Source organism: Myotis nattereri (genome assembly GCF_964212035.1).
Source record: "Myotis nattereri genome assembly, chromosome: 1".
Taxonomy (NCBI): domain Eukaryota; kingdom Metazoa; phylum Chordata; class Mammalia; order Chiroptera; family Vespertilionidae; genus Myotis; species Myotis nattereri.
Window position 1 is genome coordinate 96,988,799 of NC_138075.1, and position 13,056 is coordinate 97,001,854.

Below are 13,056 nucleotides of genomic sequence, written 5' to 3' on the forward strand. Positions count from 1 at the left end.
CTCTCTCATATTGATGTTTCTCTCACACATCAATGTTCTTCTCTCTCTTCCCCCTCCTCTCCATCCCTTCCCCTCTCTCTAAAAAAATCAATGGAAAAAAATCTCCTCAGGTGAGGATTAAAAAAAAAAAAGTGCAGGTCTCCAGATGGGTGGAGGAACCAAGATAATGGCGTAGGTAAATGTGGTACTCATATTCTTCCACAACCACATCAAAATTACAAATAAAATAGAGAAGAACTATCATTCATAACCACCTGAAATCTGACTGAATCGAAGCCCTACAACTAGATAATTAAAGAAGAAACCATATTGAGACTGATAGGAGGGTTGGAGGTGTGGAATGGCTTGTCTGAAATCCACATGTGGCATGTTTTTAATTGGGAGGGATACATTGGCTGAGGAGCGAGAAGTCACAGCCCCACACCAGAACTGTCAGTCCAGGGTTCCAGTGACAGGGCTGTAAAAACCAGTGGACATATGTAATACCTTATTTAATTAATAAATATAAAAAATAAATAAAAATAGCAAGGAAAGTATATTAAAAATAATAATAAAAAAATAAAAACCAGTGGGGATTCTGGCTGAGTGACATGGAGGCAACTGGAGACCCAGGCAGTTCCTCTTAAAGGGCCCATGTGTTGACTTATTTGAACTCACTCCCACTGATCTTCAGTTCTGGGGCAACAGCTTAAAAGGATCCAGGGACATATAGGAAGGAACTAAATTGTCTGATATCAGGGAAAGAACTAGGGTCAGGTTTCTCCTAAACAAAAGTGGTGGCAGAGGTCATTGTTCCTATGCTGAGACTCTACACACACACACACACACACACACACACACACACACACACATAGCTGACTGACAGGTGCAATATTTGAGTCTCCATCAACCTGGCGCACACTGTTTCCCCTGGTGATTCCCTGAGATCCCACCCCACCCAATTTGCAGCCCTACACAAGCTGTTTGCAGTGGGTTTTCCATATGAATGGCCTGTCCTGGCTCAGCCTTCAGATTTTTCTAAAATCTCTCAAAAATAAGTAGAAGGTGTCTTCAGCATGCCCCATACCTCTCAATAAGTGGCCCCAGATCTGGCACTAGTAATAGCTTGCCAAGGTTCACAGTTTGGCCTCTCTTGCACACCTCCAAGCCCAACAGAATTAGAAGCCATCTGAAAATCACTCTGTAGCTCATAACAGGTGGCCCCAAGCAGGGCATAAGCAGTGGATGACTTTGCATCTCCCAGGAAGCCCCAGAGACAGTGCACCTGGTGGATAGCTTCAGACCACAATATCTACCACATTCATGAGCAACACACTCATGGGACAGACTTAGTGAGCACCAAAGCCCCACTAAAGCAAGTCCTTCTCCATAGGGGTGTCTCCTGTATAGGAACTCTTTCACTGTAGTCACAGCTGATCCTCACAGCCAATTGGCTTGGGGGGTCAATTCCTCCCAGTGATGCCAAGAGCAATCAAGGCTCAACTACAACAGGACAGCACACACAGACCACACAGGGGCACACTTAGAGTGCCCAACTCAAATGACTGGGGAGGAGGAGCCACTGGGCCCTGCAGGACACCTATTACACAGGGCCACTCTACCAATTCTAGGAGACATAGCAGCTCTACCTAATGCATTGAAACAAACACAGGGAAGCAGCCAAAATGTGGAGACAAAGAAACATGTCACAAAGGAAAGAACAGAAGGACTCTCCAGAAAAAGAACTAAATGAAATGAATGTAAGCAAACTACTAGATAGAGAGTTCAAAACAATGGTTACAAGGATGCTCAAGAACTTAATATCAGCGTTAAGGAACTCAGTGAGAATGTCAAGGAATTTCAAGGAACTTAGTGAGAACCTTAAAGACATGAAAAAGGACCAGTCAGAAATGAATGATTCATGAACTGAAATTAAAAATAATTTACAGGGAATCAACAGTAGAGTGGAAAATGCTGAGAATCAAATTAGCAAATTGGAATATGAGTAAGGGGAAAACATCTAATCATAAAAGCAAAAAGAATTTAAAAATATGAAGATAGTGTAAGGAGTTTCTGGTACAACTTCAAGCATACCAACATTCACATCATGGGGGTGCCAGAAGATTAAGAGAAGGAGCAAGAAATTAAAAACCTATTTAAAGAAATAATGACTGAAAACTTCCCCTACTTGGTGAAAGAAATAGACTTACTCAAAGAGGACCACATCAAGACACATCATAATTAAAGGTTAAAGAGAAAGAGAGAATCCTAAAAGCAGCAAGAGAAAAGCAGTTAGTTACCTACAAGGGAGTGCCCATACAATTGTCAGCTTATTTCTGAACAGAAAGTTTGCAGGTCAGAAGGGAGGGGCAAGAAATATTCAAAGTGGTGAAAAGCAAGGACTTACAACCAAGATTACTCTACCTAGCAACGCTATCACTTAGAATTGAAGGTCAGATAGATAAAGAACTTCACAGACAAGAAAAAGCTAAAGGAGTTCATCACCACCAAATACCAGTATTATATGAAATGTTGAAGGGTTTTCTAGAAGAAGAGGGAGGAGAAGGAGAAGAAGAAGAAGAAGAAGAAGAAGAAGAAGAAGAAGGAGGAGGAGGAGGAGGAGGAGGAGGAGGAGGAGGAGGAGGAGGAAGAAGAGGAGGAAGAGGAGGAGGAAAAGGAGAAGAAGAAGAAATAAAAATCTGAACAATAGGAGGCATGCTGGGAACCACACTTCCTCCTAGGAGCTTCCAGAAAAACCATAGGGCTCTCGGTCAGGGCCGCTGCCCCCAGGGAACCAACAGGATGGCTTAGGGAAAGGCTGGTGGTGCTGCTGGCCTCTTCGCCAAGCAAGTACAGAAGCTCAGCAGGGCCCTGGAGAAGGTACTGTAGAAGTTGGGGAAAACTGTGGAAACCAAAGATGAATGGTTTGAACAATGAGCCAACAACTTTTACCATCAAAAGGCAGAGGGCCTTGAACTATACAAAGAGCTGAAGAACTTCCTTAGTGCAAAGTGATGCATGAAAGCTCAAAGAGAGTGTCAGAAACCCTTCAGGAGATCTATAGTAGCGAGTGGAACGGTCTTGAGGAGCTGAAGGCCATTGTAGAAAATAATGATTCTCTTTGAGAAGACTATGAAGAGAAACTAGCTGACCAGGACTTGAGGATCGTGGAAAACTATGTAGCCCAGTTTGGTGAGATTAAGGAAAGAATCACCAAGTGGGGTCAGAAACTCATGGACTATGACAGTGCCTGACACCACCTGGAGGTGGTGCAGAATGCCAAGAAGAAAGATGAGGTCAAGATTGCCAAGGCAGATGAAGAGTTCAACAAGGCCCAGCTTGTGTTTGAAGATCTGAACCAGGAACTACTAAAGGAGCTACCTGTTCTTTATAATAGTCATCTAGGCTGTTCTGTGACCATCTTTCAAAACATTTCCAACTTGAAGGATGTCTTCTACAGGGAAATGAGCAAGCTGAACCATAATCCCTATGAAGTGATGAGCAAACTGGAGAAGCAACATTCCAACAAAGTCTTTGTGGTGAAGGGACTATCAAGCAGCAGCAGACACTCTTCAGAGTCATCTCTTCCCCTGTTCAAACATCTACAGTCTCTAGCCCTCCTACCTCACCTACCAGTCCCTCTACACTTTCCTTGATAAGTGAGAGGGACTCCATCTCAGCAAGTGAAGAAGAGCTAACATCAGATCCAGCTCAGGAAGAAGATAACTCTGAGATTAAAGAAGAGCCATTGAAAGAAAAGGAAATAGAAAAAGAGGCTGAAGCAAACTCCTCTGAGGGAAGAGCCTCTACCAGCCTGCAATGGCCTTACCCAAGCCCAGCCCTCTACTACCCACCCCACTGAGGGTGGCGAGTTCCAGGAGGAAGTTTTCCCTGGTTCCCCAGCTCCATCCCCAGGCAGAGCCCTAATTCCTTCAGAACAGCCTGCATCTCTCCCAGAAGTTGTCCTCTGCACCCGAACCTCAAGTGAAGGGTCTGAACAACCAAAAAAAAGAGCCCCTGTCTAGAGGACCTCAGCACCCTTTTATTAGGCCTCCTCCACCCAAAGCTACTCCCAGTTCTAGGATCTCCTCAGGGAACATACCCTCCAGTCCTACAGCCTCTGAACATGGTTCACCCACCAGCCCTAGGGACTCCTTGGAGGCTGGGACTCCAAGTCTTAGTTCCAGAGCCACATTTGAGGTTTCTCTTGATCCACAGCCACCACAGAAGCCAGTAAGAACTTCTGAGGACAGAGAAAAGGAAAACACCGACAATCTGAACCCAGATCTTTGTACTTCCTTCACCTCGATGATCCCTCAGGTTTTTTCAGAATCTGACAAGGCAAGTAAGATGGAAGACAAAGAAGAGAACAATAAGCTTATATTGACTGACTTCCCTGAGAGCCAAGGTCTCCAGCTTCATGCCTCTGTGGTTCCAGAAGCAACATCACAACACCTGAGCTTCAAGAAGAGGTATCTACAATTCAAAGTGCACAACTCTGAAGAGTAACTGCCAAGACCTCCCACATCTATACAGCTCCCAGAGAAACTCTTCAGCTAGAGGGTACATTAGTCACAGGGACTTAAGGTCTAACATTCATTTCTAGATTCTCAATGTGGATGCTGGTTGTCTCTGAAGACCTAGCATTAATGGAGGCTGAGGAGCAGACTTAGAGGGGGGAGGGGGGCAGGCAGGTTTGGGAGAAGAGGTTGTTAGACTCAGGGAATGTTTAATTCAGATTTTAGCATTGTTAGAATAATAAGACTTTATATATTAAATAAAGTGGGGCTAAAATGACTATAACAAGCAAAAGCATCTATAGATGCATATATACAACCACACATACTCATAGAACAGGAAACAAATCTTTGATTTACCACTCATTTTTCAAGACTTAAAGCCAAAAGACCATAGTTTAAGATTGTTAAATAAAGCATTATTCTATGAAAAAAAATTTTGAGCAATAAAATGGCAAAAAATACATATCTATCAACAATTGAATCTAAAAATCAGAATAAATGAGCAAGGAATCTAATGAATAACATAAACTGATTAATAAAATAGAACCAGAGACATGGAAACATGGAACAGACTGACAAATCTCAGAGGGAAGAGATTAACCAAAGAATTAATGTGCATATTTGCATTACCCATGGTCACAGACATTAGGGTGGTGAAGGCCTGGGACAGGGCGGGATCTAGGTGTAGGAGACAATGGGGAGAAAAAGAGAGTGGGGGGACATCTGTAATACTCTCAACAATAAAGATTGTTTTTTAAGTGGAGGTCTTGGCTGACTTAGTTCCAATGATAAAATCAGACCAATAGCCTCAAAATATTCTTTATTGATTAATTAACAAATTTGTGTTGACAAATTTTTACCAGCTCTCAGAGATGACTTGTGAAGTATAAGATACAGCTTGTGCTTTTTAGATGCTAAAAATATATAGAATTGTTGCATAAAGATTTAAGAAAGCAAAATCAAAACCCTACCATTTTACTTCTCTACTAAAGGCTCAATGCACAAAATTCTTGCAAGAGCAGGCCTTCCTTCCCCCGCTTGCCATCACTGGCTTCCCTCTGGCACCCGGGACCCAGGCTTCCCTCACAGCCCCGGCTTCATACGGAAAGTCATCTGGAAGGACGGCCGGTTTAATTAGCATATTACTCTTTTATTATTATTGATGGCTTTTAATTTAAAATTGTTACTCAGCTCAAGATCTGATTCATATTTATTTTCATTTTAAAGCTTATTTTTCATTTAACACCAATGGTTCGCTTTATTATTTTTTTAAATATATTTTATTGATTTTTTACAGAGAAGAAGGGAGAGGGATAGAGAGTTTGAAACATCGATGAGAGAGAAACATCAATTAGCTGCCTCCTGCACACCCCCATCTGGGATGTGCCCACAACCAAGGTGCATGCCCTTGACCGGAATCGAACCTGGGACCCTGCAGTCCACAGGCCGATGCTTTATCCACTGAGCCAAACCGACCAGGGCTCACTTTATTATTAATATTTTCTTTTCTGTGACTTAATAGAGTATGTGTAAGTAATTAAAGTAATGATTACAAAACTTTTTTGACAAGTATGGAAAATAGTAGTTAATGTTTTCCATCTGCTACATGGTGTGTCACCAAAAGAATGATTGATCCTGCAGAATAAGGAAACACCTATGCAAGAACATGACAGAAATACAAATGTCTAATGAATTAATTTGATCATTATATATTTTCATAAATGCTACCATATATTGTTTATACTATCCATTATCAAAATTAGTGCCTGAATGTTGTCACTTCCAAAGCTTCACTCTGGAAAGTTTTAAAAATTGTATTTAATTTGTCTAAAATACATTGTTATTTATTTCTAAATATATAATTTCTAAAATTAAAGTTAGAGTTCTGAAGTCTCTTCCTTTTAACAGCTTTGGTGGTGCTATTGCAAAGTCTTTTGTTTGTTTGGTAGTCTTAAGTTCTCCAAAGAGTCAAAACCAAGGACTATATCTATTGACCTCAAATTCAAACTACAAATTGTGGAAAAGGAATGCAGAATGCTTCACAGTTTCAAGCTACATGCTTGGGAAGCATTGCCCATGTTCTAGGAAGTTGCCACAGCATGGCTCTATGTTGGAACCCTCTGTCTCCATCCCGCCCCACCCCAGCTCATGTTTACCAGGGATTGTGCTGTAGGAAGAGAGCTTAATCAGGATGACACAGAAAAGCCTAAGAAACTCTTTCTAGATTAGTCTATTTCACTGAATTGGTACAAAAATAGAGATCAGAAAGGCTTCCCAAAAATCAAAATAATTGTTCTAAATATTATAATATTGGCAGGTATTTTGCTGTTTATTGAGTTCTTTAAAAGTGCTAGTGCTGTTCTAAACTGCTTAGAGCAGAGGTTCTCAACCTGTGGGTCGCGACCCCTTTGAGGGTCGAACGACCCTTTCACAGGGGTTGCCTAAGACCATCGGAAAACAAATATATAATTACATATTGTTTTTGTGATTAATCACTATGCTTTAATTATGTCCAATTTGTAACAATGAAATTGGGGGTCACCACAACATGAGGAACTGTATTAAAGGGTCGCGGCATTAGGAAGGTTGAGAACCACTGGCTTAGAGGTATACATGCTATGTTTCTCATTTAACTTGTTCAACATTACACACCAAAGACATTGTGCAGCTGAGGTGTGAACACAGGCTCCTGATTACAGAGGCTGTGGGCCTAACCAATACACAATCCCATCTCCAAATGACCAAATGCCCGGGACTAGATTTATTGGTGCAAATGATACAAACATAACTTTCTGTCTTCTTGTTCTAGAGATGCAACTAAGCAGGTTTTCTTGCTTGATATTCTTTTAGTGTTCTATTAAATTCTACCTTAATTAGTATTGCACATGCAAATTTCACAGTGAAAAATTAAAGAAAAAAAATAGGACTTAAACCACATAGATCTCCCATTTGCAGTACAAGCAGAATAGATATCAAAAAATCTGCTCTGTTTTTCCCCCACCAAACCACTAAGTCTAGGATGAACTCCAGGGGACCCATGGACTCTAAAAATAGGCAAAACCTTGAACATATGCACACATATACATTTTGCCTGAGAGAGGTCTCGTGGTTTTTATCAGATATCCACACCCCAAATCATGAAGAACCATGGTATTAAAATCTGTTAAAATGTAAAATTGCAACTTCGTACATAACTTTATTCTATAGAAAGAAAGTTAATCCATGAAAGAAAACCTGGCCCGCTTGTTCTATTCTTGTGGTAAAGTAATAAATTGGTATTGTGATTTATTCAAAAGCAAAGTTAGATAAAAATTGGAAATATTTGCACTAAAGCTTATAATGCACACATAGTACAACTATGTTAAAAGAAAAGGCAACATTAAATTGACATAAAGTCAATTGTTTCATCAATAATACATGTGCTGCAGTCTCTGAGAAATCTTTCCTTCACTCATTCCCAAGGGGAAAAAAGAAACTCCTTATAAGAGTCTCAGCACCAAGTTAACATGTTAGAAATTATCCTTTTTTAGCATCCATGTTCAAGTTCAAATGCATTGTTACAACAGGATTTAAACACATCAATCGTGCATTTATAATGTGGTACCATCATTTGAGATCTTTGATTTAAAAGCATTTAGTGTGGCCCTAGCTGGTTTGAAACAAACTGTATAGCGTGTCAGCCTGTGGACTGAAGGGTCCCAGGTTTGATTCCAGTCAAGGGCATATGCCCGGGGTTGCAGGCTCAATCCCCCATGTGGGGCGTGCAAGAGCAGCCAATCAATGATTCTCTCATCATTGATGCTTCTATCTCTCTCTCTCCTTCGCCCTTCCTCTCTGAAAATAAAAATATATTTTTTAAATCTTTTTCAAAAAGCACTTAATGTGTATTTTATTGCTGAAAAATACAGAGATGCAACTAAAAATGACTTAAGTCTTCAATACTAGGTCTCAGAATGAGAAAAAATGCAAAGTTGATATAGAATGAGATAAATTAAAAAAAAACTAAAGGTTATTCACATAACTATGTTTCCTTTTAGTATAAACACACATTACAGCAAAGAAATATAATACTCTTACATCCTACCAATTATCATTTCTCTTCTCTTATACATAGCAAATGAGTACATATCATCTTTAGTGTAATAGAAACATTGCTGTTGAACCATGTAACGTGTGCTCTCACTGATTTTTATGTTAGAGAGAGTCAAGAATATATTTTGTTCTAAGAATTAATGAATATAAGGATTTCACCTTTCAGGATGCTGGAAACAAAACAGATCATCTATAATCCTGTTATATTATCAGTGTACAATTGAAGTGTTTGAATCTAGGCCTGTCATACACTCAAGAAAATTGAATAATGTTCATGTGCTATCCAGTAATTGTTGGACTTCCTTTTGTAAGTGTGCTTTAATCTTAATACTGAATATGAGACAAAAAGAAAGGAACTCTATGGCAATCTATACAAGGAATGTTATTTCCACACAGGACAGTAATACTGTGTTCCAAATGTATATTTAATGTTTGTAGAGGATTGGCGTGGAAAGGGACAGAATTACACATCCTATATAATAAAGGCATAGTATGCAAATTTTCCCCTCTACTGAAGTTCTTCCAAGAGTTCAACTAGGGGGCGGGCGGGCTGGGGGAAGGGAGGGAGGCCCTGGCTGGCAGCTGCCAGCTGCTAGGGACCCTACCAGTGCACAAATTTGGTGCACTGGGCCTCTAGTATTTATAACACATCCCTTGAGACATCATTGATGACCATATTTTGGACACTTATTCCAGATGTCCAGAAACATTATTAGGGGATTAAAATGACATTGATGAACAGTCTAAGATTTTTCTTTTTCTTTCTTTTTATAAAATTGTATTTATTGGGGTGACATTGGTTAATAAAATTATACAGGTGTCAAGTATACAATTATGCAATACCTAATCTGTATATTGTATTGTGTGTTTACCACCCCAATTTCCATCACCATTTACTCCCCTCTTTACTTATTCTACCTCTCACCACCCCACCTTCCCTATGGTGATCACCATACTATTGTCTGTCTCCAGGAGTCTTTCTTTCTTTCTTTCCTTCTTTCTTTCCTTCTTTCTTTCTTTCTTTCTTTCTTTCTTTCTTTCTTTCTTTCTTTCTTTCTTTCTATTTCTTTCTTAATCCGTTCACCCTTCTCACCCAGCCTCCAACCCCCTCCCCTCTAACAGCTGTCAGTCTGTTCCTGTATCCATGAGTCTACCTGCACTTTTTTGTTAGTTTATTTTTTTCATTAGATTCCACATACAAGTGAAGTAATAGGTACTTCTGTTTCTCTGACTGACTTATTTCACTTAGCATAATACTCTCCACTTGCATCCATGCTGATGCAAAAGGTAAAATTTCCTTCTTTCTTATGGCTAAGTCGTATTCCATTGTGTAAATGTACCACAGCTTTTTAAAAAATATGTTTTTATTGTTTGGAGAGAGAGAGAGGAAGGGAGAGGGAGAGAGAAATAGAATCACCAATTTGTTTGGCTGTCTCCTACAGGCCCACAACCTGGGTATGAAGCCTGACTGGGAATTGAACTGGGGATCTCTTGGTGCATGGATCAACACTCAACCACTGACACTGGCTTCAAATTGGTGTTTGGGGTTTCTTTGGATCTATTCCCAAAAGTAGAATCACTGGGTCATAAGGCCATTTTATTTTTAATTTTTTGAGGTAACTCCATACTAATTTCCACAGTGGCTACACCTATCTGCATTCCCACCAAAAGAGCACAAGGTTTCCATTTTCTTCACATCCTCACCAACACTTGTTGTATTTTTACTTATTGATGACTAGGGGCCCAGTGCATGAATTCGTGCATCTTGAAAGAAACTGCAGGCTGTGAGGCTGGGGAGTGGAGGGAGAGGCAGGTCTTGGCCCATCTTCCATGCCCTGCCTGGTTCCTCCCACTGCAACAATGGGTCCCCTGTCTGCTGGTAGCCCTGCTCCTATCGCCGCGGCTCCCATACGCTGGTGGCGCCGGCCCTGCTCGCACCCACTAACAGCGCAGAGTGATTGGGGCCAGCGCCAGCAGCGGATGCAAGAGGTGGCTGCCACCCTGATCACCCTTCAGGAGCAGGGGGAGGTTGAGAAGCCCTCAGGAGCGATCGGGGCTGGCAGCTGCCACTTGCACCCACCGACAGCGCCGAGCAATTGGGGCCAGTGCTGGGTGCCGGCAGTGAGCAGCAGCTCCAGGGCCAGCAGTGGGTGTGAGCACCAGGCAGTGCTGCAGCATGTGGGAACAAAGAATTTTCAGTAACCATCAGAGGCTCTCCCCAATGACAGCGACCAGCACCCCACCTTGGTCTGGAGCCCCCGCTCACCTGCTTCACCATCCCTCCACGGCCAACGCCCGCCATGTTCCCTGCTCTGCCACCTGCTGCTAACACCTGCCATGTTCCGCTTGTGCCTCCTGGTGGTCAGCACACATCATAGTGACCAGTTGTTCAGTTGTTCGGTTGTTCTATTTGCATATTAGGGTTTTACTAGTATATATATAAATAGCCATTCTGATAGGTATGAAGTGATATCTCATTGTGGTTTTAATTTGCATTTCTCTGATGATAGTAACTATGAGCATCTTTTCACATGTCTGTATGCCCCCTTTGGAGAAGTGTCTATTCAGGTGCTTTGTTCTTTTTTTAATTGTATTGTTTGGTTATTTGCTGTTGAGTTTTATAAGTTACTAATAAATTTAAGCCCTTATCACATGTATGGACAAATATGCTCTTCCATTTAGTGGATTGTCTTTTCATTTTGTTGATGGTTTCCTTTGCTGTGCAAAAATTTTTCAGTTTGAAATAGTTCTATTTGTTTATTTTTTCTTTTGTTTCCCTTGCCCAATGAGATATATCAGAAAAAAATATTGCTATGAGAAATGTACCAGATTTTTAAAGTATATATATTTTATTGATTTCAGAGAGGAAGATGAGGAGAGAGATAGAAACATCAATGATGAGAGAGAATCATTGATTGGCTGCCTCCTACACACCCCCTACTGGGGATCAAGCCTGCAACCCAGGCATGTGCCCTGACCAGAAATCAAATCTTGACCTCTTGTTTCATAGGTCAGCACTCAACCACTGAGCATAGTGGTCTGACAGAAATGTGTGAGACTTTACTGCAACTATTTTCTTCTAGGATTTTTATTGTTTCAAGTCTAACATTTAAGGTTTTAACCCATTTGGAGTTTATTCTTGGTATAGTATAAGGTGGTCTAGTTTCATTTTATTGCACATATCTGTCCAATATTTCCAACATCACTTATTGACTAGATTATCTTTACCTACTTGTATGTTCATGTCTCCCTTATCAAATAGTGATTGACTATAACAGTTAGGGTTTATTTCTGGGCAAGGTACTATAAAAGTTAGGGTTTATTTCAGTTCCATTGATCTGTATGTACCTACTGTTATTATTACTACGGCCTTGTGGTATATATAATTTGATATCAGGTAAAGTGATTCCTCTGACTTTGTTCTTCTTTTTCCAGATTGCTGTGATTATTTGGGTCATTTTGTGATTCCATATAAATTTTTGGAATATTTGTTTTAGTTCTGTGAAACACAACATTGGTTTCTTGACAGGCATTTTTTAATCTATAGATTGCTTTGGGTAGTATGGACATTTTAATGATGTTACTCTTCCTATCCACAAACATGGTATATGCTTCCACTTATTTGTACTTTCTCTATTATACTGGTTTTTTGTTCAGTGTCCTTTAATTTTACTAGAGGCCCGGTGCACAAAAATTTGTGCACTGGCGGGGGTGGTGATGTCCCTCAGCCCGACCTGTGCCCACTCAAAGTCTGGGACCCCTCGGGAGATAACCACCTGCTGGCTTAGGCCCATTCCCCCGGTGGCAGATGGCAGGCCCAGATCCCATGCTGGGTCACAGATGGCAGGCCCGGATGGCAGCGGGGTGGGCGGCGGATTGCGCTGTCCCACTCTGCCTGCAGTATGCAAATTTAATGCCATATTTGTTGGGTTAATTTGCATACTATTCTGATTGGCTGATGGGCGCAGCGAAGGTATGGTCAATTAGCATATTTGTCTTTCATTAGTGTAGATAAATACAGCTCTTTTACATCCTTGATTAAATTTATTTGTAATTATTTTACTTTTTTTGAAGTAATTGTAAATGGAATTGTGTTTTTTTTTTCAGGTCATTTCTTACTGGTATATAAAAATAGATCTTATTTCTGGATATTTATTTTGTATACTGCTACTTTACTAAATTCATTTATGAGTTCTAGTATTTTTTGGTGGAATCTTTAGGATTCTCTAAATAGAGTATCATGCTATCTGCTAATAAGGACAGTTTTACTTCTTTCTTTTCAATTTGAATGCCTTTTATTTCTTCTTTTTGTCTGATTGCTTTGGATAGGACTTCCATTACTGTTGAATGAGAGTGGTAAAAGCAGACATCCCTGTCTTATTCCCAATATTAATGAAAGTATTTTTTGGTTTTGCCCATTGAGCATGATATTGGCTATGGGTTTGTCATATATGGCCTTTATTAT

General features: G+C 40.4%; 1 protein-coding gene and 1 pseudogene across 2 annotated transcripts in view; one reads left to right on the forward strand and one right to left on the reverse strand.

Annotated features, from left to right (window-relative positions):
• RAB18 (RAB18, member RAS oncogene family) overlaps window positions 1-13,056 on the reverse strand; it is a 160,744-nt gene that overhangs the window by 74,905 nt on the left and 72,783 nt on the right. The window lies entirely within an intron of this gene.
• LOC308528109 (bridging integrator 2-like) lies at window positions 1,785-4,481 on the forward strand (annotated as a pseudogene). Its single transcript has 2 exons — window positions 1,785-1,820; window positions 2,791-4,481. The product of its transcript is annotated as a bridging integrator 2-like (transcript).